The following is a 25,579-nucleotide window of genomic DNA, read 5'->3' on the forward strand; positions in this document are numbered from 1 at the left end:
CTACTGTATAAATTTAATTCCAATTATTCTTATTCCCTTGTCATCTTCTGGTTGTATTCTAAAGTACTTTCAAAATCGGCATATTTAAGAGGTTATAATTCACTTGACAGCTGTAGAAATTACAATTAAAGGAAAAAATAATTGGTGTTATTTTTTATGTTCCTTTTATTATAGTTCATGTTTAAGATTATTTCTTTTTAAGATAGATAACAGAGAAATGTGTTCCCTATCTGCCTACATTATCATAGTCCTAGTGCCTCCCAAGAATTTAAAAACAGAAATAATAATCTACTCTTTCTTCTTTCACAAGAGTTAAAGGCCAAAAGGAATCACTAGATCACCTAAGGTACACTCCTGCCAATAGAATTTCATCTAGTTATTCCAGTATTGAGTCCAATAACTTGTGTTCAGCTAAAGCATATCTTTCAAAGAAGTATCCAGTCTTGATCTCATGAAATGGAGAATCCAGAACTTCCCCTGGTACTTTGTTTCAATGGTTAATCACTCTATCAACAATATGGCCTTATTTCCAATTTAAAATGAGTCACATTCAACTTCTGGCTATTGATTCTTATTTTGCCTTTCTCTACTAGATTAAAGATGTCTTTAAAGCTCTATATTTTCTCCCCATCAAGGTTTTTATATATTGTATTCAAATCACCTCTTGAAAGTCTCTATAATAAACTGAGCAGCTGGAGCTCTTTAATTTTGTCACTGCAAGACATTTTTCTCAACATTTAAATCATTTTTGTGGCTGTTCTCTGTGTCTTTTCTAATTGTTCAACATTGTAAGTGGTGTGTACACCAGAAAGGGACAACATGTTACAGTACTAGTCTCTCAACTATGGCATTTAGAGGTAAGAACACCTATTCACTAATTCTGCTGTTTATGCATCCAAGGAGTACACTAGCCTTTTTTGCCACAACTATATTTATCTATAGTGTTAGATTCTCCTTTTTTTGATGTACTGAGATCAAGACTGAGCATCTTGCTGGAAGATACACATTAGTCAAACACAAGTTACTGGGCTCCGTTGAATGGTCAGCTGGGTTAAACTCTATGGCTGCATCTAGACTGGCATGATTTTGCCGAAATATTTTTAACAGAAAAGTTTTTCCGTTAAAAGTATTTCCACAAAAGCGCATCTAGATTGGCATGGATGCTTTTGCGCAAAAGCATCTGTGGCCAGTCTAGATGCAATTTTGCACAACGAAGCCCCAATCGCCATTTTAGCCATCGGGGCTTTTTTGCACAAAGCAGTTCTTCCCTGTCTAAATTGGCCCTCTTGCGCAAGTATTCTTGAGCAAGCGGGCTTTTTCCCCAAGCGGGAGCGTGAAAGTATTTGCACAAGAAGCACTGATTTTGTACATTACAAAGTCAGTGCTCTTGCACAAATTCCAGTGGCCAGTGTAGACAGCTGGCAAGTTTTTGCACAAAAGCAGCTGCTTTTGCGCAAAATCTTGCCAGTCAAGACGCACCCTATGGGCTGGATAATAGAGGAAGTCAGACAAGATTATCTAATGGTACCTTCTGGCCGTAAAAATATATGAATCTGCTTTCTGGGATACAGACCACCCCAGTCTGTAAGTATGGCCTGCAGTCTTTGTCCTAGCTATATGGCCTTCCAATAATCTATATTAAAACACATTTTATTTGAATGGGCCCAGCTTAGCCAGTGAACCATGTTGTTCTATATAACTATACAGTAGCTAACACTGTTTACCACTCCCCAAGTCTTGGGTCATCCCCACATTTTTGTCAGTACTAGATCACTGATAAAAATATTGAATAGCATCAGTCCTGAAACTAATGCCTGTGGCACCCCACTAGAAACATCCCTATTCTCTGAGACTCCCCATTTATAACTAGTTTTTAAAAATCCATCAGTCCATTCTCACTGCATTTAACATGTGCTTAATTGTTATTGCACAGTGTTAATTATTTAATAAGGATATCAGGTGGTACTAACTCAAATGCCTTACAAAAGCCAAGCCTATTGAGCCCCCTCTTTCCATTGCCAGTCTCTGCACTTCACCCCTTGGCAAGAAGAACCTTAGATAAAACACCCTCCCCTATCTGCAGTCAGCCTTCCCCTTAGCAAGAGACTGGGCTTGTAGTCTTTCCCTAGAGTAGCGATTCCAGCCTCCCCTTCAGGAGTACTTCACTCCCCTGCAATCTCTTAGCACAATGGTTGTTGGTGTTTCTGTCTATCTATCCCTCCTTCAGAAAGCACCTGAAGGCTTTTTAAAAAGGTCTTCAGCTGTCCTGAAGTGGATTCAGCTGACCCTAATTGGGCCAAGATAACCCTGTCCCAGCTGATCCTAATCTGCCTAAGACAACCCCTTGTCAGCTGCTCCTGCCTGACCTGAAGTAACTCACTTCTAATTAACAGAGGACTTGGCTTTTTTTTTCACAAAGGCTACGCCGACACTGGCAGCTTCTTGTGCAAAAACTCTTCCAGAAGAGAGCATCTACAATGGCTTGTGCTTTTTGCACAAGAGAGGCACTTTTGCGCAAGAGCATCCATGGCAGTGTAGACGCTCTCTTCCGCAAGAAAGCTCTGATGGCCATTTTAACCATAGGGTCTTCTTGCGCAAGAAATTCATGTTGCCTGTCTACACTGGCCTCTTCTAGAAGAGCTCTTGCACAAGAGGGCTTCTTCCTGAGAGGGAGCATCAGAGTTCTTGTGCAAGAAGCCCTGGTTTTCTACAGTACAACGTCAGTTTACTTGCGCAAGAACACACGGCCAGTGTAGACAGGTGGCATGTTTTTGTGCAAAGAGCTGCCATTTTCACACAAAAACCCACCAGTGTAGACACAGCCAAAGTGTAAAAAATGAACTTATTGAGATGAAGCTAATTTGGATCAATCAATTTTGCATTTAGGCACTGATTCAGTGAACCATCCCTATTTAATAAAGCACTTAAGTACATAGTTAACATTAAGCACCAGTTCTTCTGTGCCTTGCTGAATAGGAGCATTAGTTCCTAATGTGTTGCAGTTAGTGGTCATATTTATTTCATGTGGTAGTCTAGATCTCATCTAAGTCTAGATTCATCTCCTGTAAATATACACACACCCAGCCAATCCACAAAGAGCCACTAATGTGAGCATTGGAGAGGTCAACACATCCTGTTTGCCTCACAGCATGACTGCAGTGGTGGCCATATGTTAAAGGAGATGGGTGTGATAAAAAAATAAAACTCCAGAACAACAGAATAGGGAAAACCTGGGACCATGTCTGAATCAGGCTTTAGTTTGCAGCCAAGTGCAGCAAAAAGGGGAGGAAAAAACAACTACTGCCTAGAGCTCTGTTCTAACCAGGAAAAGATAACTTATAGCCTTCTATAACACAGTGGCTCACCCCTTGAGGGTAAGCATTAGCCAGTCATGATTACACAATGGGCCATGCCTAGGAGAGATCAGCGTGATTGCTCTACAGGAGCAACAGGAAGTTGCAATGAAGGAGGAAAGCTGAGGCGGTGTGTCAGAGTCTGCAGAGAGTGAAGAAAAACCTCTTGCAGAGAAGACCCAGAGATTGGGGGAGTTGCCTAAGGCCTGGCAGGAGGAAGAGAAACTTTTTGTTGTGTGGACTTACATAGTGTTGGGGGATTTTGAACTTTATTTGCAATGCATTACATTAATAAACCCACTACCCAAGAGGGAGGAGTATTTTTGACAAAGAAAAGGCCTGAGCGAATGTTTATACAAACACTCCAAGAGGGAAAACTGAGGCAAGCTACCTAGAGCATGCCCCTCAAACCAAGAGCAGGTGCATGAAAGATGGCTAGCCCACTACACCCTCAACTGATTTTTTTCCCTAATAAACTCTTTTAAAGTCTTAGGGCTTTCACTACATAATCAGTTCACCGGTGTCTTTTTTCTTAGCAAGTTAGGCCCCAGTGCTACAAACACTTCCCTTTGCTAACCTGAGATGTCCCACTGAGCTCCATGGAACTGCACATGCAAGTGACATTTGTAAATATTTGCAAGAGTTTTAGCCTCCACAGTGCATGGACACTGGAAGGAATGGAACCCATAAATTACCATTGCTAGCTCCAGGAGCAACAGCTGTGACAAAGTCAGGTTAGAAGGTTTGATTAGAAGGGGAGAGAAGCAGCTCTAAGAAACAGAAAACCCCCTCTCAATTAGCCAGAGCCTGCTTCAGGGCAGCCAGGAACAGCTGACCCAGAATTATTAGGGGTGGAGTGAGAACAGGGATGCTATAAATCAATTAAGGGGCAATTTAGTGTACTTCAGGGTGTCATGGGGTCCTTTAAAAGACCTTCCCGGCTGGGTTGAGCAGTTTGAAGGGAGGCAGAGAGGTGGTATGGTTGCTATGGTAAAGAGTCCCAGGCAGGGCTAAAGAGAACAGTAGCTTTGTTAGAGAACAGGGAAGGTGAGGGGCTTCCTTCTCCAAGTAGCCAGAGGGTCCAGCTGGTAACTGGAGAGGACTGGTTGCCCAGGCTGATGAAGGGCTTCTGTCCCAATGTTTTTTTTTAGCCAAGGGATAGAAACCCAAACACTAGGCAGGGCAAGAAGGATCAGTTCAGTACCTAGACTGTGGACTGAACAGAGTTCTGGGGCCCATAGGTGGGACTGACTATGTCACACAGTGGAAACCTAATGCAGACAGTTGTACTGCCTTTTTACCACTGTCTTCACCATTCTTACAGGGGTCAGGGCAATAATGCTTGGACATGCTGTTCTACATTTGCACCAGTAGTGAACCCCAGATCCCATGTTTGCTACTACAGACAAGTCTGAAGGAAGTTAACCTGTGGTAGAGCTTAAGAATATCTCCCCTTCCAAAAATAGTTACTTCCACTGAGAAGCATTATTAATGAAGCTTACTCTTGTCAGTGCATGAAATTAACCTTTTCCCTCTGTTTCTGGCAAAGGATGAAATTGTTGCAACTGTTAAATTATCAGCTTTCTAATATCCATGTAACAGAATACTTATTTATACTTGCTCTGAAGTGCTCAACTGTGTATTCACAAACTTTCAGCGGGTGAGCCTTATATGGTGACACCATTATGAAGCAGGTACATGGGTACTGTCTCCATTTTACAGTCTGGGAAATTGAGGCATTGATCCAAAGCTTATTGAAGTCAGTGAGAGTCAGTCAATTCCACTGTGCTTTTTGAAAGGGAGTCAGGGTCAGTAAGTCCAGGGAATAGTCTTGAAGATCACACCATTTTTCCTGATGCAGTGGGTTTGAAAGAAAAGCCCTTCAGCCTGATTCACCAATAAGACTGCTCAGTTCAAGGCAATGCAATAAAATGAAAGATGTAATGAATTTTTTAAAAATATTGGTAGGCTATTAAAATGATCCTTAGTCACGGGGAGAGCAGAATGCCTTTTCCATTTGATTGCTGTTAATTATTAATTTTTGTAATTGTTTTTTACAACAATGCAATATTAAGGGCTGTGTCTACATTGGCAAGATTTTGCGCAAAAGCAAGTGCTTTTGCGCAGAAACTTGCCGCCTGTCTACACTGGCCGTGAGTTCTTGAACAAGAATCCTGATGTTCTAATGTAAGAAATCAGTGCTTCTTGCGCAAGAACTATGACGCTCCCACTCATGGATAAGCCCTCTTGCGCAAGTGTAGATTGGCAAAATCAATTTCTTCCGCAAGAAAGCCCAATGGCTAAAATGGCCATCGGAGTTTTCTTGCACAAGAGAGCATCTACACTGGCACGGATGCTTTTGCACAAAAGCACATCTCTTGCGCGAAAGCACATGCCAGTGTAGACTCTCTCTTGAGCAAATACTTTAACGCAAAAACTCTTGTGTTAAAAGTATTTGAGCAAATTCTTGCCAATGTAGACGTAGCCTAAATGTCTAGAAGGGAGTGTGGTCTAGTGAGTTAAGCAGGGGACCATGGACGTAATTCCCATTTCTTTGCCCCATGTATAGCCAGTGACATCTGTGAAAAACAAGTGCTAAGTGACAATAAAGCTCTACCTTTCTGATTTGATGGAATCATATACCTATTTTACAATCCCGTTGTGTAACCCACAGATCTGGGTGGGTGTACTGTCCCATGTAGTGGCACTTAGATCACTTACAAAGAGAAAGAATGAGTTTGTTCTGTGGCTTTAGCTGACAACCAGCTGGCTTTTAGCTCAAGTTGTAGTGGCTCCTACACTAAGCTCTAGAAGTCCCAGGTTCAGTTCTGTGTGTTGACATTACGTTTGAACTGGTGCAACTGACTTCTCAAAGGGCAAGCAATGCGGAATAGTATAAGTCAGGATTCCTGGGTTCTGTTCCCAGCTCACAAGGACTATGTCTACACTGCATGCTTATTGTGAAATAACAGAGTGTGCATCTACACAGCAAGCCCGTTATTTCAAAGAAATTTTGAAATAACAGGCTTCTTACTCTGGCTTCTGTAACCCTCATATCACGAGGAATAAGGAAAGTCAAAGGAAGAGTGTTCTTCCTTCGACTTCCAGCTGTATAGATTTCACCAAAAGTTGAGTTAAGGTACTTTGACTTCAGCTACGCAATTAGCGTACTCAAAGTTATGTATCTTAAGTAAAATTTAGCCCACAGTCTAGATGTACCCATTGTCACTTCTTTAATACTAACAGGCTACGTCTACACTGGCCCCTTTTCCGGAAGGGGCATGTAAATTTCATGAGTCGTAGTAGGGAAATGCGCGGGGGATTTAAATATCCCCCGCGGCATTTAAATAAAAATGTCCGCCGCTTTTTTCCGGCTTTTAAAAAAGCCGGAAAAGAGCGTCTACACTGGCCCCGATCCTCCGGAAAAAGCGCCCTTTTCCGGAGGCTCTTATTCCTACTTCAAAGTTTGAAGTAGGAATAAGAGCCTCCGGAAAAGGGCGCTTTTTCCGGAGGATCGGGGCCAGTGTAGACGCTCTTTTCCGGCTTTTTTAAAAGCCGGAAAAAAGCGGCGGACATTTTTATTTAAATGCCGCGGGGGATATTTAAATCCCCCGCGCATTTCCCTACTACGACTCATGAAATTTACATGCCCCTTCCGGAAAAGGGGCCAGTGTAGACTTAGCCACAGTGAAAAGTGCCCCAACCATAAAGTGAACAAATGGGGAAGCTTTCACAAATTATTCCACAAAGCCACAGCAAGCCAATCTGATATTCTGTGCAAAATGTATATACAGAATATCTGCTTCTGAACACTTTCTATACACAAATGCAACAGACAGGCAGGGCAAGAAAACAAGTTAACTTTAATTATCTGGATAGTTAAAAGGAAATGTGTGCAATGTTATTACCTGTTTAACTTAAAAAAGCTAATAACTACTTTATTTTTAAATTGGACAATTGGGAGTAATCAATACTTTTTTAATACTAGTGTGTGTATTTTATCTTAAGGCCCATTGCATTCTCTTTGTTTGGCTCTACTGACCAATAGCATCTGCGTATCAAGGTGCTTAAACTCTATTGAAAAGCAATATTTGTGGATGAATTCTCCTTTCAGCCCGATGTATCCCATGAGACAAATCAAAATTACATATCTGACTTAGCTAAATAAATAAATAAAATAAAAAGCAGAGGGCATTTTTATTCATTACCATAAAAGAAACCTCTCCTGACATAAGTGCCATTTTCATGCCTCTTGTTTAAAATGTGTATACAACAAAGGGATCCTGAATTGCACACTGTTTCTGGTTGTAATGAAAGCCATCTGAGTCATTTTTGTGTCTTTCAGATGAGTAGCAATGAGGAACATCCTTTTAGACAGACAAATGATCTGAGACAGTTCCCAAAAGATATGATTATATATAAGCACCTGCTTGCTGTTATGATGATTCAGTCAAGAACAGTTGTGAATGCTTTTCTGAGTTCTGCAAAGCTATTAACCTTAGTGGAGAGCAAACCAGCTTTTCCCTGAAGTGTTACAGATTCTGAAAATCTCCAGCAGTGCTCAGGCATAATACGATGGCCAGGTCCTTGTTTACTGATACTGGACACCAGACAATCCAGTAAAAACTAGTTTCAGGCTGCAGAACCACAAGCATCTCATCCTCAGTGAATTTATAGGTGTAGGCAATTGTTTAGCAACTGAAAATAAAAGATTCTAAATCCAGAATCTATCGAACCTTGACTGGCAAGATTAACAGTGTTGCCAGACTGAATGCCATTTTGACAATGGTTTCTGGCAGATTGTCTTCTAGAAGAATCATTCAATAATCCCATGTTGTGGATTTTAATGGAAGAAAGGAAGTATTTGGACAAAGACTGTATGGCATGAACTCCAAAATTAGACCCCCTTTAGACTCAACACAGAGGAGGGGAAAAAAGTGACAATAACATCATACTGATGGCAATTTTGAGGGAAGGATCTGGCAGTCAAATAAACTAATAGGGTATGTCTACACTACCCCGCTAGTTCGAACTAGCGGGGTAATGTATGCATACCTCACTTGCTAATGAAGCCCGGGATTTGAATTTCCCGGGCTTCATTAGCATAAGCGGGGAGCCGCCATTTTTAAATCCCCGCTGCTTCGAACCCCGTGGCTACACGGGGCTCGAACTAGGTAGTTCGGACTAGGGTGCCTATTCCGAACTACCGGTACACCTCGTGAAACGAGGTGTAACGGTAGTTCGGAATAGGACCCTAGTCCGAACTACCTAGTTCGAGCCCCGTGTAGCCGCGCTACACGGGGTTCGAAGCAGCGGGGATTTAAAAATGGCGGCTCCCCGCTTATGCTAATGAAGCCCGGGAAATTCAAATCCCGGGCTTCATTAGCAAGTGCGGTATGCATACATTACCCTCCTAGTTCGAACTAGGAGGGTAGTGTAGACATACCCACAGTGAATATCCAAGAGGTGGATCAGCATGGAGCAATTGTTCTTAGTGAGTGCTACAACTATAGCTATTCATGATAGTTAAGCTTGGAATGTTTACATTTTTATTAACGTTGGCAAACATCTATTTCACTGTGCACACACAAACCAACAAAATATTTCCACTAATAATAATCAAAATTGACAAATAGACAAAGAAAAATATTGTTCACGGGAGGAGTCTCTGTCTACCATAGTATCCATGAGTGCTCTGCATGGGTATGTCTACACTTTCCCCCTAGTTCAGACTAGGGAGGCAAACGAAGCATAACGAAGTTGCTAAGTGCACGAGGAGTAACAATTAATTTGAGGGAAGGGTTTTGGATCGGCCTACCGCGGCAAGTTAAATTGGGCGACCAGCATTTTAAAACAGCAACTAGCTGTGAATATGCTAATCAAGTGCGGGATATTTAAATCCCGCACTTCATTAACAACTTCGGCATGCTTCATTTGCCTCCCTAGTCCGAACTAGGGGGCGAGTGTAGACATACCCCATGGTACTTGTGGGGTACCACATACAGCTTGCTTAAAAGCAGCTCATCACTGGATCCTCTGTTGTACTTCCTAGCCTTGTGGTACACCTGCTGCCATTCTATCATTTCCATGTGGCACTGATGCTCATCTTTGGCATAGTCCTTCTCCTGCATCCCTTGTGCAATCTTTCATAGATGTCCAAATTTCTATAACTGGTCTGTAGCTGTGCTTGCAAAGGTTCTTCTCCAAATGGGGCTAGTCTACTCCAGACAGAAGCATGTTTAGATCATGTAGCCAGTATGGTTGGTTCAGCAGTTGTGCACAATAGCGTAAAGCTATAGGGTGTGCTCACCAAGCTAGACAGTCAGGGTAATGCTATTCATGGGTAGGTTACTTTGAAACTAGATCAACAACAGCACAACCAACTTATGTCACAGTAACACTTTTCCCCATATGTGGCCAGCCTCAACAATAAATATCCAAGTGAGTAGAGATGGAATATTGTTTGCTAACAGTCCACAATTGAAAGAGCCCTGAATCACAGGAGAGTGTGACTAAGCCGAGCAAAATACATTAATAAGAAAAGGCCATTTCTCCTCCCTCTCAATGCATGAATAATACACCGATAAAGCTTTATGCCAATTTTTGATTTAACAAAGTGCTCTCAGGCCTTCCGTCGCACTGAATGCTGACTTGATTGCACATTGTAAAGAGTGACTAGCATAAAGGTATATATAGTTTCTCCATGTTTTGTTTACTTTGGTCTCATTTTGAAATGTGGAGATTTGTACTGCCTTTTTTTTTCCTACTGTGGTTTTCCAGACATGCTCAAACAAAAAAGTGCTGATCATATCACCCAAATCAATAAACACTCCTACACTGTATAAGGAAATTGGGTAACTGAGTCGAGTTTTACAGTACTCTCAGCAGTGTGCATTTTCTAGCATGCATAACCTGAGTGACATACTTGAAGTGGTTTGGCTAGCCATGATTGACAAGAGATTAAGCTAATCTTGGGTTTCATGCACAGGCTTGGACAGGGGAAGCTGATTTTTGCTTATTTGTATTTTCTGTACCAATGGGAACAGGTAGCATGTTTGCAGAGCCTGGTGGAGGAGGGCTGAGCATTAACAGTAACAATTCACTAGCTTTCTCCAGTCAAACAAAGGATTGTGCTGTGGGAAGCAAAGGATTATGCTATATGCAGTTTGTTGCATTTACAGTCTGAAGGCCTGCTTTCGCTGCAGAATCATCTAAAAACCTGGGTGATGTCCCTAATCCAGTTCCCATCCACACAGAGAAACCTCACACCGAAGGCTTCGCACCTGAGCTGGCTGACTAAACTGGAACTGCAGGCTAACACATAAGAGCTGCTTGCTCTTGGGCTGATAACCCACTCACTATGCAGTAAATGCAAGCTAGACCACTCACATGCTGATCGTTCTTTCATTGCCTTCCCACAGTTCTCTCCCGTGTGCCCAGAAGAACAGACAAGCTCACTCACAATTAAGTTAGATAGACATCTGTCAGGGGTGGTGTAGACAGAGCTTGGTCCTGCCTTGAGGGCGGGGGGCTGGACTCGATGACCTCTCGAGGTCCCTTCCAGTCCTATGATTCTATGAATTCATTGGGAAAGATTTATAGAACAGCTCACTTTAGTGCAGCTCTAAGAAACTTGGCATATGGTCCCACAAGTGATAGCAACACATACCGGGGAGCATTGTTGAGTGAATGCAGTCAAGTATGAATTTGCAGTGTGGGTGCTCAGACCTGAACTAGACTAACCTGGGTGTTGAGCTGCAGAGTTAAGTATGCAGTGAGGACTATCACTGAGGTTTCTAGTAGACTGAATCTCCAGGAATTCCTTTTTTATTCTTTTCATGGGGAATCCATTCACCTGCTATTTTACTTCACTTGTTACTATTTAGATTAGGGGATAGTTCCAGCTGTCCAACAGAAGTGAGTCTGCTTTTATACCTTTGGCTTCCTAGCTACCTGAGGGCCTGATCTAACTCTTTCAAGTCAATGGACAGACTTTCATTGACTTCAGGGAGACTTAGATCAGGCCCTAAGGGCCTAGTCCTAGGCATGGTCTGCACTTAAAACTTAGGTTGACCTAGCTACATCACTTAGGGTTGTGAAAATTTCACATCTACACATCCTAGTTGGGACAACCTTACCCCTACTCTAAACACAGGCCAGGGCAAGAATTCTTCCATCAGCCTAGCTCCTGTCCTATGAGACGGTAGATTTACTAGAATGATGGAAAAACCCCTTCTGTTGCTGTAGCAAGGGTCAAAACTACAATGCTACAATGAGCTTCATCTGTGCTGCCATAACACTTGTGGTTCAGAGACATCCTCCCACTGAAATCAGTTATAAAACTCCCACTGTGTTCATTGAACTAGATTCAGGCCTCTAAGCTGTGCTCTGAGAAATGGATTCTCAAAGTCAAGAGTGCGCGCCACTCTGACTTTTTCAACTGCAACAATGCTGAGTGGGGTGTAAATATGAATATAATCAGCTAGCCTGCCATATACATAGATTTTTCTAGCAAGAGGATGGGGATGGGACAGGAGCAGATGCAGTGGAGTTGCTTCCCTAAATAAATTGTCATTGCAACATTTATCAGATATATGTCCCCCACCCCCAGGCTGTGTCTAGACTGCCCAGTTTTTCCGGAAAAACTTGCCAGCTGTCTACACTGGCCGCTTGAATTTCCGCAAAAGCACTGATGATCTCATGTAAGATTGTCAGTGCTTTTGCGGAAATACTATGCTGCTCCCATTCAGGCAAAAGTCTTTTTCCGAAAAACTTTTGCACAAAAGGGCCAGTGTAGACAGCAAAGATTTGTTTTCCGCAAAAAAGCCCCAATTGCGAAAATGGCGATCGGGGCTTTTTTGCGAAAAAGCACGTCTAGATTGGCATGGACGCTTTTCCGCAAAAGCATTTCCGGAAAATCATGCCAGTGTAGACGTAGCCTCAGTGTTTGGAAATTGCCTCTAGTCTTTTAGTCTCAGTGGAAAGGCCTGACTTTTTCATTTAAAAATTCACTTTAAGACAGATGAGCTTTAAAAATTCAATATACTTCCACTGAATGAAAGGGTGGATAACTTTTAACTCAAAAAAACCACAGGGAATGTTTTTAATGTGTTTCATTTTTAAATGAGCAAGATTGAGCTATGGGATGCCGAGCTGAAATGCAGAGAAAATCTTCACATCTGATTATTGAACCTCCAAAAATCAAGTTATATTTCCATTTCTGACAGGCTTCTAGCTAGGAGGGTCCTCGAGGGCAGCTTATGTTACTGAAAATTGGCACCGCACAAGGAAGATCAGGACTGGGAGGGCAAATGATCCGGGTACTATTATTAAACTTACCACATATTGCCAGTGACTCTGGTCAGATCACTGAGGTAATGTCTACATTGCAGCTCAGAGTGTGGTCCGCCATTTGCACCAGTGGACTCGAAGGAGTGTGCTAGAAACAGCAGTGTGGACCCTGTGCTCAGGCACTGAAATTTTAGGGGGCTGGGCTGGACATCCTGAGCATCAGCCAGAACCACAACTCTACTGTTATTTTTAGTGCACTATTTCAAACCCCAGTAGGATGAGTCTGCCTAGGCTGGGAGGCTTCCTTCAAGCTGCCATGTGTGTAGACATATCTGAGAGCCTGGCCTAAAACCCACTGAAGGCAGTAGAAAGACTCCCATTAACTTTTTGGGGCTTTGGATCAGGCATTTAGGGCTCAGTTATGAGCTGCTTTATGCACTGCACAGGGGAGTAATGGGTATAAAGTTGCCTCTTAGGGCACGTCTATACAGCAAGGCAAAAGCCAAAATAAGTTATTCAACTAAGCTACGCAACTGATGTAGCTCAAGTCGAAATAGCTTATTTCAGCTTTTGGCACTGTCTACACAGGAAGAGGTCTGAGGAAGAGCATTGCCTGTAGTGTAGATGAGGACTATGTTATTTCAAAATACCGTCAATCATTTCCAAATAATGCTGCTGTGTATTTCACAGCTGTGAATAAAAACTCCTGAAATAGCTATTTCAAAATATTGCATCCACAAGACAAATGCAAGAGAAATTGCACATCTGCACTGATTGGAGGCTGAATCACATATAAAGTCACCTGGAAGCACTCTGGGCTGGGCATCCAGACAGCAGCCATTTCCTACAGCTGTGCCTGGGGCTCATGCTTAAAGGGGTTACCCTCTACGGCCATGTCGCAGGCCCTTCACCTTTGCCTGTTTCCTTGGGGGACAGCAAACTCATCTCACTGCCTGCTCTGGTTGCCCTTCTAGGCATCACAGCACTCCAGCCATGGAGCTAGACCTGCTGCAAAGCACTCACCGGCTCTTACACCTCCTGCTGCACCGCCTGTGCAGTTACTGGAGGCTGCCCTCCTGGCTCTGCAGGAACAGGACCCATCACTTCCTGTGAGGCATCTCCTCACCTTTGTCCATGTGGTGCTCGTGCAGCATAGCCTCACCTGCTTTCCCCTGCACACCGTGCACTGCCGCTTCTGGTGACAAGACACCAGTACTGACTGGTGGGACCAGATTGTCATGGAGCGGTGGGACGATCAGCAGTGGATCCAGGACTTCCACATGCAGAAGGACACCTTCCTGGAGCTGTGTGAGTGGCTCGCCCCTGCCCTCAGATGATGGCACATGCCCTCAGATGATAGTCACATGTGACCCGCCATCTCCCTCCAGAAGTAGGTCGCCATTGTACTTTGGAAGCTCACCGGACAGCTACCACTCCGTTGGGAATCAGTTTGGCATGGGGGGTTTGACGCTCTCATGCTATTGTCCCAGAAGGGTGGTGAATCACTGGAATGGCGTTGCCTAGGGAAGGCGGGGTGGACTCTCCCTCCATGGAGGTTTTGCAGTCCCATCTTCCCAGAACCCTGGCGGAGATGGAGTTAATTGAGGTTGCTCCTGCTTTGGGAGGGTTTTTGGGCTTGGGGAACTCGTGAGGGTTCTGGCAACCTGATGATTTTCTGTACACTCTCACATACGATGGTGGTGAGGGCCATCAATGCCATCCTGCTGCGCAAGGTCATCATCCTGGGTGACATGGACCCTGCTGACTTCCCCAACTGCAAGGTGGCCATTGATGGCACCCACGTCCCCATCTGGGCCCCCAACCACCTGGCCTCTGATTTACATCAACTAGAATAGGTACTTTGCAATCATGCTGAAGGCCCTCGTGGACCACCTATACCACTTCACTGACATCAACGTTGGGGAATCAGAGAAGGCACATGACTCCTACATCTTCAGGAACTCCAGGCTGTTCCGGAGGATGTATGACAGCACATTTTTCCCCAACCACACAACCAGGGTTGGGGACATGGACATGCTGATGTGCATCATGGGGGACACAGCCTACCCTCTGCTCCCCTGGCTAATGAAGCCCTACACGGGACACCTGGACCCCAACAAAGGAATGTTTCAATGACAGGCTTAGCAGGGCCCACATCATCATGGAGGGCACTTTCAGGTGTTTGAAGGGGAGGTTCTTCTGTCTCCTCACCCTCCACAACCTCTGCAAGTGGAACGTCTCCCAGATGGTATCAGACTACTGTGTCATGTACAACTTGTGAAAGAACAATGGGGAGACATTCCTGCCAGGGTGGGGGTCAGGGGCTCAGCAGCTTGAAAGGGCCTTTGAACAGACATGTACTACTGCCATCTGGCTGGCCCATCCAGAAAGCTGTGTGTATCCAGAAGACCCTGCAGGAGAGTTTCATACAAGGACATCTGTGACACTCTCCCCTGGGCCTCCCCACAAGGGGCTTCTGCAGTGCACCTCCGTGCCTTTCCTTCTGCACCTTCCTTCCCCAGCCTTCCTTTCTCCCTGCCCCCTTCTCCTGCAGATGCAATAAACCAGACTTTCTGTTTTCAAAGAATAACCAGTTTTTATTTGGGGTAAATATAACTGGGGAGGGACCGGGGAAAGAATCTGGGAGAAGAGAGGTGGAAAGGGGGGAGGTGCTCAGGGCTGGGGCTGTTGCCTGCCTCAGGTGGTCCCACCACCTCATGTGTGGGGTCCTCAGCAGCCATGGGGAGATGAAGGGGAGAAGTCAGAGGGGCGGGGCAGAAGCAGGAGGTCAGGGGACTGCTCAATGGCAGTCACCAGGCGGTGGCGGTGTAGGCCACACACATGCTCCAGGTCTCTTGGGGCAACTCCCGCTAGATGGTGCGGTGCAGCTCCCTGTCAGCATGGCACTCCTCCAGGCCGGCAGCCACCCTCCAGTCCTTCCATTCCAAAAACTGCTGCAAGGAATGCAGGCAGGCAACATGTTCCTGCTGCAGGTCTTCCTGGGATCATCTGCAGTGGCAGCTCTCACAGGGTCATGAAGCTGGTGCGGGAAGTATTGGACATGCTTCTCATGCAGCTGGTCCTGCTGTGAAGAACAGAGAGAAGGGCAGTCATCCCATGAGACAGGGAGCCTGAAAAGCCTAGCCCTCATGTGTGAGCCAACACTAAAAGGTCTCATTTCACACAATGGTGATGTGCCTCAAGCAAGGCCATCTGTGGCCTAGACAGCGGGCACTGTCCTGCAAGAGCACAGATGTCCCAGGGGAGCCTCGCTACCCCCATGTCCCAAAGACAAGAAGGCATGAGAAGGTGCCGGTCATGCCAGGAGCCTGCAAGTGGGAGGGAGTAACAAGGCAGTTCACCTTCCTTCAATGCTGCACAAACTCCAGGTCTGGCAATGGTGGCATCCCACAGGGAAAGGACTTGCTGCGCAGACACTCACCTTATTTCAAAATAACACTGCAGTGTAGACATGCCCTTAGTGCGCTGTGTAAATTAACAGAATTGCTAGTCCATGTGCAAGAAAACCTCAACTATTGCAGGGCCTTTCTCACTCCCAGGTAAGTGGGTAGACAGTAGACAAGCAAAAGGAGAGTGGGTGGAGCCTTAACTTAGCTTGACACCAAAAAGCCAGCCAAAATATCTTGCTTTCTCTGTGAGCAAGAGGGAATCAGGAACTGGATCAGAACTAACTGAGTCAGTTTAGTCCCTCATCTGCTTCTGGGGCCACAGGTCTCATGTCAGTTCTATGCATAGTCCTTGACCTCTATGCTTAAAAACTAAGAACAAGACTTACATAGTTGTATGCGGTGCTGTTATTGTCATGCTGATCCTACCTTATCAAAGAGGCATGAGCGGGGGATAAGGTGATATGTTTTATTTGACCAGCTTCTGTTGGTGGGACAGATGAGAACTCACGCTTACACAGAAGTTGATCCAATAAAAGATATTGTCTCACCTCCCTTGTCTCATTTTCAATGCCTTCTGTTGGTAAAAGAAACTTTCAAGCTTACACAGAACTCTTCTACTTGTCAAACAATGTGGTGAGGTTCATTTTATTAATAATGTTGGTGAAGCACTTTGAGAATTTTGCAGAGAAGGCATTAGACAAAGTTTTGTAAATAACAATGCAAAAAGAAAAAAAAAGGTATAATGATGATGGACCCCAAAACAGCTAAACTACAGCAATCTATATCTATATGTCAAATCCAGATTTCAGCTCCTTACAATTCATCTGGAAGGGAGCTCATTTGCAACACAAGCCAATATAGTGTTAGTATTAGCTACCAAATTCATCCAGATCCAGGCTTTGACTCACACACATACTTGGTATGTTGAGATCCAGGGACTGGTTCAGGCCCACTGCTACTTAAAAATACTTAAAAACACATTAACTCAGAGCAATCTCACATCTTCCCTTCAAATAATTTTTGAGAGAGCAATATAATTGCAGTTATTAGGTCAATTTAATATAATATATATGTTTTAACCTTCACTTCTCTTGCCGAATTGGGGGTCATGACTCATCGACACACAGTCTTCAAAGTCTGCCAGCCTGGATGCTTTCCCTAATGATATTGCTTGCTTTGTGGGTTGATATAGTGACAGCTGAAAAAAATGCTTATTCTTTGAAAGGTCAGAGTACAGCTTAATCCACATCAGAGCGACCATTTTCTGCAAAGCTTATTGCTGAAACATAGATTTTAACCTTTTTACTTCTCAGCTTTTCAGACTTCTTTTCATTTACTGTGCTCCAGACTGACACACCACATATCTTACTTTATAAGTTTCCTTTCTTCTCTTTAAATGCTAAGCTTGGTGGATCAGAAAGTATATTCTTCCTTCATAATATTCCATCTTAAGCAAAAGACTGGTGTTTCAGAGATTTGTGCTAAACAATTCATATAACTTATATTGCATGGTGATCCTATGCTTTTTGGTAACAATCATATCTGAAAGCATCCACCAATGGTTTTTCACTACAGACAAAACTTGTATACCATTCTTTTATGCTGGTTGCAGTCAAAGTGTTATGAATAAGCAACTCAGATTGAAGTCAGTTTTCTCAGAGCAACAGTACACTCTTATTCTCTCTGTAATAATATCAAAAGCATATTCCTCCAATGCAATAGTCCCAAAATAGTCCATAAACTATATAGAGCAGAGCTACTCAACTTTGGAAGCCCCAGGGGCCACAACGATACTCACAGCACATGCTGAGGGCTGCAACTTAAGTGTGGTTGCATATACATGCAAATATATATGCAAATATATGCAAATAGCTTCTTTCACTGATGGACGTAAATACAAAGATTAAGGGAAGACTACACCACATTCAGGGTCAATTTAAGTCACTTCTGCTGATATTAATAAAATGCAATATTTACCCAATTTCCACCCATATGACAGCACTTTTAATGAGCAATGACAGTCCAGGAATTTAACTACTAAAACGCATATCAACAGAAGACCATTATATTGACTCACTGTTGTGGAGCGTGTTCCCAGTGGAGGCCATGTTCAAAGGATCCCACCTGTGGGACACATGTTGGGCCCTGTGTAAATCCAAACTGCACTGTGGACCACAGGAGGCCCATGAGCCACATATTGAGTAGCCTTGATATATAGCATCTAATGCCAAATTTACATACATAGGGGACTATAATACACTGTTACAAAAGAATTTTAGAGATTACAAGTTTTTTTCATTACAACTAGAGAAACAATTTAGGGTGGCCAAAAGATACTTGCAAGTACCTAATAAGCAATCAATAGAAAATCAGTAAACAAAATATAATTATACTACAGGAGTGATCAGAAAATTATTATGTGATTACATAACAGTTCAAATCCTTTTCAGATCACTTTACTGATCTCACTTGGCACAAAAAAATCAATTAAACAGCTTCTCATAGCAAGTAAATAATGGCCAAAGGTTATTTTTTTTTATGAAGCAGTTCTGTTGTACATTTCAGGGAGATAAATGTATATAGTTAAATATTAAGATATTTGAAACCAGTCATTTATAACTGGCAATCAAGGTTAATTACAACTTTATTAACTGAATGTGCATGGGTTTAAATTATTTTAACTCTATTGAGAAAACAACATACCAATGAATTGACACACCAGGTCTAGAGGCGTTGTATTGTTCTACTACATAGAAAAGACATTCCTTCTTTTGCTTTGTAGAGCCAAATTCTTCCCTAGTCTATAATTCATAGAGCACTACTGTAATCAATGCATTGCATGAGGTATAAGCCGGGGCCATATATGGGCCATACACACCACATAAAAAACACATGTATTGCTTTGTGCCTGGTATACATTATAAAAATAGTTAATTTTAAAAACTAGAGAAATGCGGCCATTTCTGAGTTTAGGGGCAATAGCCAGGCAGAACACCCAGGCTACATCTAGACTGGCATGATTTTCCGGAAATGCTTTTAACGGAAAAGTTTTCCGTTAAAAGCATTTTTGGAACAGAGTGTCTAGATTGGCATGACGCTTTTCCACAAAAGCACTTTTTGCGGAAAAGCATCCGTGGCCAATCGAGACGCGCTTTTGTGCAAAAGGGACTTTTGCGCGAATGGGAACAGCATAGTATTTCTGCAAGAAGCACTGATTTCTTACAGTAGGAAGTCAGTGCTTTTGCGGAAATTCAAGCAGCTGATTTTCCGGAAAAACTGGACAGTCTAGACACAGCCCCATTGTACAACAAGGGCATGAAAAGATTTGATTAGCAACACTGTTCAACAAATACAATGATATCTTTAATGTCTGTAAAGAACAATCAAGACCTTAGTGTTTAAAACCCTGATCCCAACTGAAGTCAATTCATAGGAGATTAGGTTGGAAGAAATCTCAAGAGGTCATCTAGTTCAACCCCTGCTCAAAGCAGACCAACCCCAGCTAAATCATTCCAGCCAGTGCTTTGTCAAACCAGCCCTTAAAAACCTGTAAGATGGAGATATCACCACCTCGCTAGGTAATCCATTCTAGTGCTTCACCACCCTCTTAGTGAAATACTTTTTCCCAATATAGAATCTGTATCTCCCCCACTACAACTTCAGACCATTGGTCCTTGTTCTGTCACCTTCTATTGCTGAGAATAGCCTGGCTCCATCCTTTTTAGAATCCCCCTTTGTGTAGTTGAAGGCTGCTATTAAACCCTCCCTCTTCTCTTCTGCTAACTAAATAAACCCAGTTAGGGTATTGTCGTTTACTTCAATAAAAGCAAAATCAGTGCCTAAGTCCTTACCCAATAAAAAGACATGACAATATTTCTCTCAACAGGAGGAAGGGATAAGGTGGCCATGTCTGAATTTAAATCTGTAGTTTCAGACTTAGCTGTTAGGCCATTCAACCATGCCTGTCGTATTTAGGCACCAAAAATTACCACATAAGAAGCATGATGGAGCACAAATTGATTGGAAAATGGTTCCGTATGAATTCAACAAAGCAAATATGGTTACTTTTTACACCATGAATTTTATGCTCAGCATTTAAAGCATTCACCGCATAAGATATTTCAAAGCCACACATCATTTGTGATCATCATTTATAGCTTATGAAGGAGACCATTTCCACAGGGATCCATGCATACTACCTAGTCTCAGTAAAATTTAATTCTTATTCACTGATGCAAGCAGTAAAATTCAGGGGAAAGTGGATACTTATATAATCACCTAATTACAACAGAGCTGCACAGAGATGTAAACAGTAGAAATGTTCAAAAGGGGTGGTTTCTTCACAACTGCTTATACCATTGTTTGCCATTTAATTCTAAACAATTTTGTGCTCCACACACTTCCATTTCAACCAGGCCATATTTGTCATTTCACATTTTGATTAGTTTGTTTTTTTTAGGTTCTCATACACTGGGCTAGAGCAGGGAAACACTGCCTGGACATGTGCATTTGAAAGAGGCAGGATATAATATTTCTTTCTCCCCAATGCCATTCCATTCCTGCTACCTGTAACTCTAGCCCAAGCAACAGTCAAACACAGCACAGATGGTGAAAGGGGACAGAGAACAATTAAAGATTATAAGACAATAAGAAACTCATAGCATCATAGAATCCTAGGGCTGGAAGACACCTCAGGAGATTATTGAGTCCAGTCGCCTGCCCAAAGCAGAATCAACCCTAACTCAATCATCCCATCCAGGGCTTTGTCAAGCCGGGACTTAAAAACCTCTAGGGATGGAGATTCCACCACCTCCCTAGGTAACCCATTCCAGTGCTTCACCACCCTCCTGGTGAAATAGTTCTTCCTAATATCCAACCTAGACCTCCCCCACTGTAACTTGAGACCATTGCTCCTTGTTCTGCCATCCATCACTACTGAGAACAGCCTCTCTCCATCCTCTTTGGAACCTCCCTTCAAGAAGTTGAAGGTCTGCTATCAAATCCCCCCTCACTCTTCCCTTCTGAAGACTAAATAAGCCAAAATACCTCAGCCTCTCCTTGTACGTCATGTGCTTCAGCCCCGTAATCCTTTTGGTTGCCCTCCGCTGGACCCTCTCCAATGCATCCACATCCTTTCTATAGTGGGGGGGAAGAAGGGCAGAACTGGACACAATACTCCACATGTGGCCTCACCAGTGCCAAATAAAGGGGAATAATCACTTCTCTAGATCTGCTGGCAGTGCTCCTCTTAATGCACCCTAATATGCCATTAGCCTTCTTGGCTACAAGGGCACACTGTTGACTCATATCCAGCTGCTCATCCACTGTTATCCCCGGGTCCTTTTCTGCTGACCTGCTACTTAGCCCGTTGGTCCTCAGCCTGTAACGATGCTTGGGATTCTTCTGTACTTGTTGAACCTCATCAGTTTTCACTCTGGACCCTATCCCTACTGTCCAACATATCTACTTCTCCCCCTCATTGAATTCCTTAACTTGTTCATGCCAGGAAATCTAAAATGTGTTTTTTAAATTCATAATCTTTTTTTGTCAAGAAAATTTAATACTGTTTTTGAATGTTATCTGGGCTCCAATTAAACCCGTTTTCAATCCTAACACTGCCTCTATACAGCCATTTGTTGAAGAATTATTCTGTGTGTTCTGTTACTCTGTAAACTATCAGTAAAGAAAAAGAAATGCATACTATACAAGGTGATTTTAAGGAAAAATATTAAAGAAAAATGTTAGAACAAGAATTCCTTCAAGTTAATTGAGTAGTCCAAGCAGTGAAATACCTGCCCATACATTTATACTTATCATTACTCTTTACCATGCATATATTGTGACTATCCTACTGAAATAATGTTCTGCTGTCTTTTTAATTATTTATTAGTCTGTTTCTAAGACAAGGGGAATAATATTACTTTTAATAAAAAACAATCTCCAGTATCATATAATCATATGATTGGAAGGGATCTTAAGAGGTCATCAAGTCCAGTCCCCTGCACTCATGGCAGGACCAAGCCCAATCTAACAGGTGTTTGATCCTAACAGGTGTTTGTCTAAACTGCTCTTAAAATCTCCTGTGAAGGAGATTCTACAACCTCTTGAGGCAATTTATTTCAGTTCTTATCTACCCTGACAGGAAGTTTTTCCTAATATCCAACCTAAACTGCCTTTGCTGCAATTTCAGCTCATTGCTTCTTATACTATCCTCAAAATTTCGAGAACAAATTTTCTCCTTCCTCCTTGCAACAACCTTTCACATACATGAAAGCTTGTATTTTGTCCCCCTCAGTCTTCTCCACACTAAACAAACCGTTTTTTCAATGTTTGTTCACAGGTCATGTTTTCTCAAACTTTAATCATTGGTATGCTCTGGACTTTCATCAATTGTCCACGACTTTCTTCAAATATTTTAAAGGATGAGTCCGAAATCTGTAAGTTGCTATGAATCAGATCTCATAACAACTATCTATGGGATGTAGACAGATCATTGTGCTGCTATGGAATTCTAATAAAGCCCTGCATGGGCGACCTAGATGAGTCATATTATGAGATGAGGGCCGAGATTTGGACATAAATATAGATCTGAACACCTTCAAATATTAGGTTTCAGATTTAGGATTTTGGAGCCAGCTGCTGAGAGGTGCTAAGCACTCACAACTCCAAATGACTGTAGATGAATAGCACATCCCTGGAGCACATACCTCATTTAGAAATAGAGAGTAGCCAATCCTACAAATAAGGGCTAGCCTACTTCTCAGATGAATGGACCATAATGACTCATTCTGGTTTAAATTGTTTGAATCTACTGAAATTGGATGTGAAGATTTCCAAGTTCAGATCAGAGCTAGGATTTCTGTTTAGACCTACAACATAATGCTTCAAATGCCAATCAAAGTTCACCTTTGTTGGGAGATACTCACTTCTTGTGAGTGCCTCCTGTCAGCCAGGTGCAAACCTGTACTTCCTCTGGTCTCAGCATCCCTATGTCACCTATTAATCCGATCTGGTGGGTCTTCAGTGGCTCAGACCTCCAGCTAAATCTAGGATTGCTACCGCTTCTAATTACTGGACCTCCAAAGCTCCTCTCCTTGCTCTGCCTCCTCCCCTCTACCTCTGTCACTCATTAGATCATCGCTATCTGTCTGCCACCCCATAACCACCAGAAGCTGGGCTCCCTCTGCTCCAGGACTGGGAAAGAAGCTGCTGCAACTGACAAGGAACCTGTCTGCAGGCAGAAGGAGGCCCCAGCTGAACAGAGTCTGGCATGGGTGAATGATCTGGAGCCTCCCTCTGCCCTGCAATAACCCTGAGACCCTATGCTGCCAGCACACCTAGATATCTTCAAGATACCACTGACTTCCTGAGGAAGCTATAGAATGTCATTAATCTTCCTGAAAGCACTATCTTGGCCACCATGGACGCAGAAGCTCTTTACAGCAACATTCCACATGAAGATGGATTACAAGTAATCAGGAACACCATCCCCGATGATACCACTTCACACTTGGTTATAGAGCTCTGCAACTTTGTCTTTGCCCACAACTACTTCCGATTGGGATACAATTTGTATCTCCAAGTCAGCAGCTCAGCCATGGGCACCCTCATGGCCCCACAATATGCCAGCGTCTTTATGACTGACCTTGAACAACGTTTATTCAGCTCTCGCCCTCTAGCACCCTTACTTTACTTATGCCACATTGATATCGTCATATGGACCCACAGGAAAGAGACCCTTGAAGAATTTCTCAGGGATTTCAACAACTTCCACTCCACCATCAACCTCAGCCTGGATCAGTCCACATGGGAGATCAACTTCCTTGACAATACAGTAGAATTACATGATGGACACATTTCCACCATCTTATACTGGAAACCTACTGACTGCTACACTTACCTTCATACCCCTAGCTTCCATCCAAGACACATTTCTCAATCTATGGTTTACAGCCAAGCCCTAAGATACAACTGGATTTGCTCCAGTCCCACAGACAGAGACAAATACCTGCAGCATCTATACAGAGAATTCTTAAAACTGAAATACCCACCCAGAGAAGTGAAAAAACAGATTTACAGAGCCAGAAGAGTACCCAGATATGAACAACTTCAAGACAGGCCAAAAAGAGAAAACAACAGAATTCCACTTGTCATCACCTATAGCCCACAACTTAAACCCCTTCAATGCATTATCAACAATCTATCACCTATACTGGAAAATGGCCCCTCACTCTCACAGGCCTCAGGGGGAAAGCCAATCCTTGCCTACAGACAACTCCCTAACCTCAAACAAATTCTTTCCAGTAACCATGAAGTACACCTCCATCATAATCATTCAGGAACCCACCCCTGCAATGAGCCCAGATGCCAACTCTGTCCACACATCTACACAAGCGATTTCATCATTGAACTCAACCACATCAGCCCTTTGTTGGTGTCTGCAGCCCTGTTTCTGGGCTTAGTTCTTAGCCCCTCTGATTAGCCTGAAGTCTTCCTCTGCCTTGACATAGAACAATGACCCCAAGTCTTTCTCCCTGGATCCTCTTTGTCTTTTGTATTTCCATGTTTTCCCAGGTCTCCAGTCAGGTCACTTTTTAAGTCCAGTCCCTTTCCAGGGTAATACAATCCAACAAATGGTTGGCTGTCTCCAGAGTCTTCAGCCTCATCTCTTGGCCTGTTTAAACTCCCAGTCCCGTTCCTGGGCTTTTAATACAGCGTCTTATTTCCTTGAGGCTTAGGCAACTTCCCATGGCCAGTGGTGGGACCTGTGCCCACACACTACTCTGGGTCCCAAGCCAACAAACCTACAATAGTTTCTTTAATAGTTGCTGCTTCTTCATTCCTGAACTCAAGGTCTTCTCTCAGATCTCTTTGTCTTAAGAGTTTGTAATCATCCCTGGTCTTTTTTTTACTCAGGATTCTCTCTCCCAGGCCTCTGTGCCTGTTGAGCTTCCCAGTGCTATCCCTTCTTGAGTAGGGTTTCTCACCAGTCTCTTTACCCATGGAGTTTCACAGTATTTTAGTCCTTTTCTCCTTTCTGGTCCCAGCCAGCAATTGACCTGCTCAGGCTCTGGCAACTCCTTTTTAATGGGGCTGCTGAACTCTGACTGGGCACTTATCTGCAGATCTTCTAGGAAAACCTGGAGGACCTACCTTCACTGTTCTTTCGCTGGGACAGGGTATTGTAGGACCACAAGGCCTCCGGAAGAGGTCCTTAAAGGGCTCAGTACACCTGATAATAGCACCGCATTACAGAGCTTTCTTTGGGATAGGTAAGCTCTGATTCACCTCAATGCAGGCTACGCACTTCATGGGGCATTCTTACCTTCAGTGTGCCTGAACAACTGCCAATGGAAAACATGTGCATGTTTCAAGAGGAGAGAAAAGACATGTTTGAGATTGCAATAACAGTCACCGATCTGGTCTCCTTTACATTTTATACAGAGAGAACTACATCAATTTTTAAGGTGGACTTTATCTAGCAATACATTTTAGAAATGTGCACCTGTTTGTGTCTGTCCATTA

At 43.2% G+C, this 25,579-nt stretch overlaps 1 long non-coding RNA gene across 1 annotated transcript in view; it reads right to left on the reverse strand.

Moving 5' to 3' along the window:
- Window positions 1-15,243: 15,243 nt before the first annotated feature.
- LOC149524499 (uncharacterized) overlaps window positions 15,244-25,579 on the reverse strand; it is an 85,775-nt gene continuing 75,439 nt past the window's right edge. The window contains exon 3 of the long non-coding RNA XR_016349401.1: window positions 15,244-15,729. This is a non-coding gene — a long non-coding RNA (uncharacterized LOC149524499). The remainder of the gene's footprint in view (window positions 15,730-25,579) is intronic.

This window comes from Pelodiscus sinensis, chromosome 4, assembly GCF_052426305.1.
Source record: "Pelodiscus sinensis isolate ZL-2025 chromosome 4, ASM5242630v1, whole genome shotgun sequence".
NCBI lineage: Eukaryota > Metazoa > Chordata > Testudines > Trionychidae > Pelodiscus > Pelodiscus sinensis.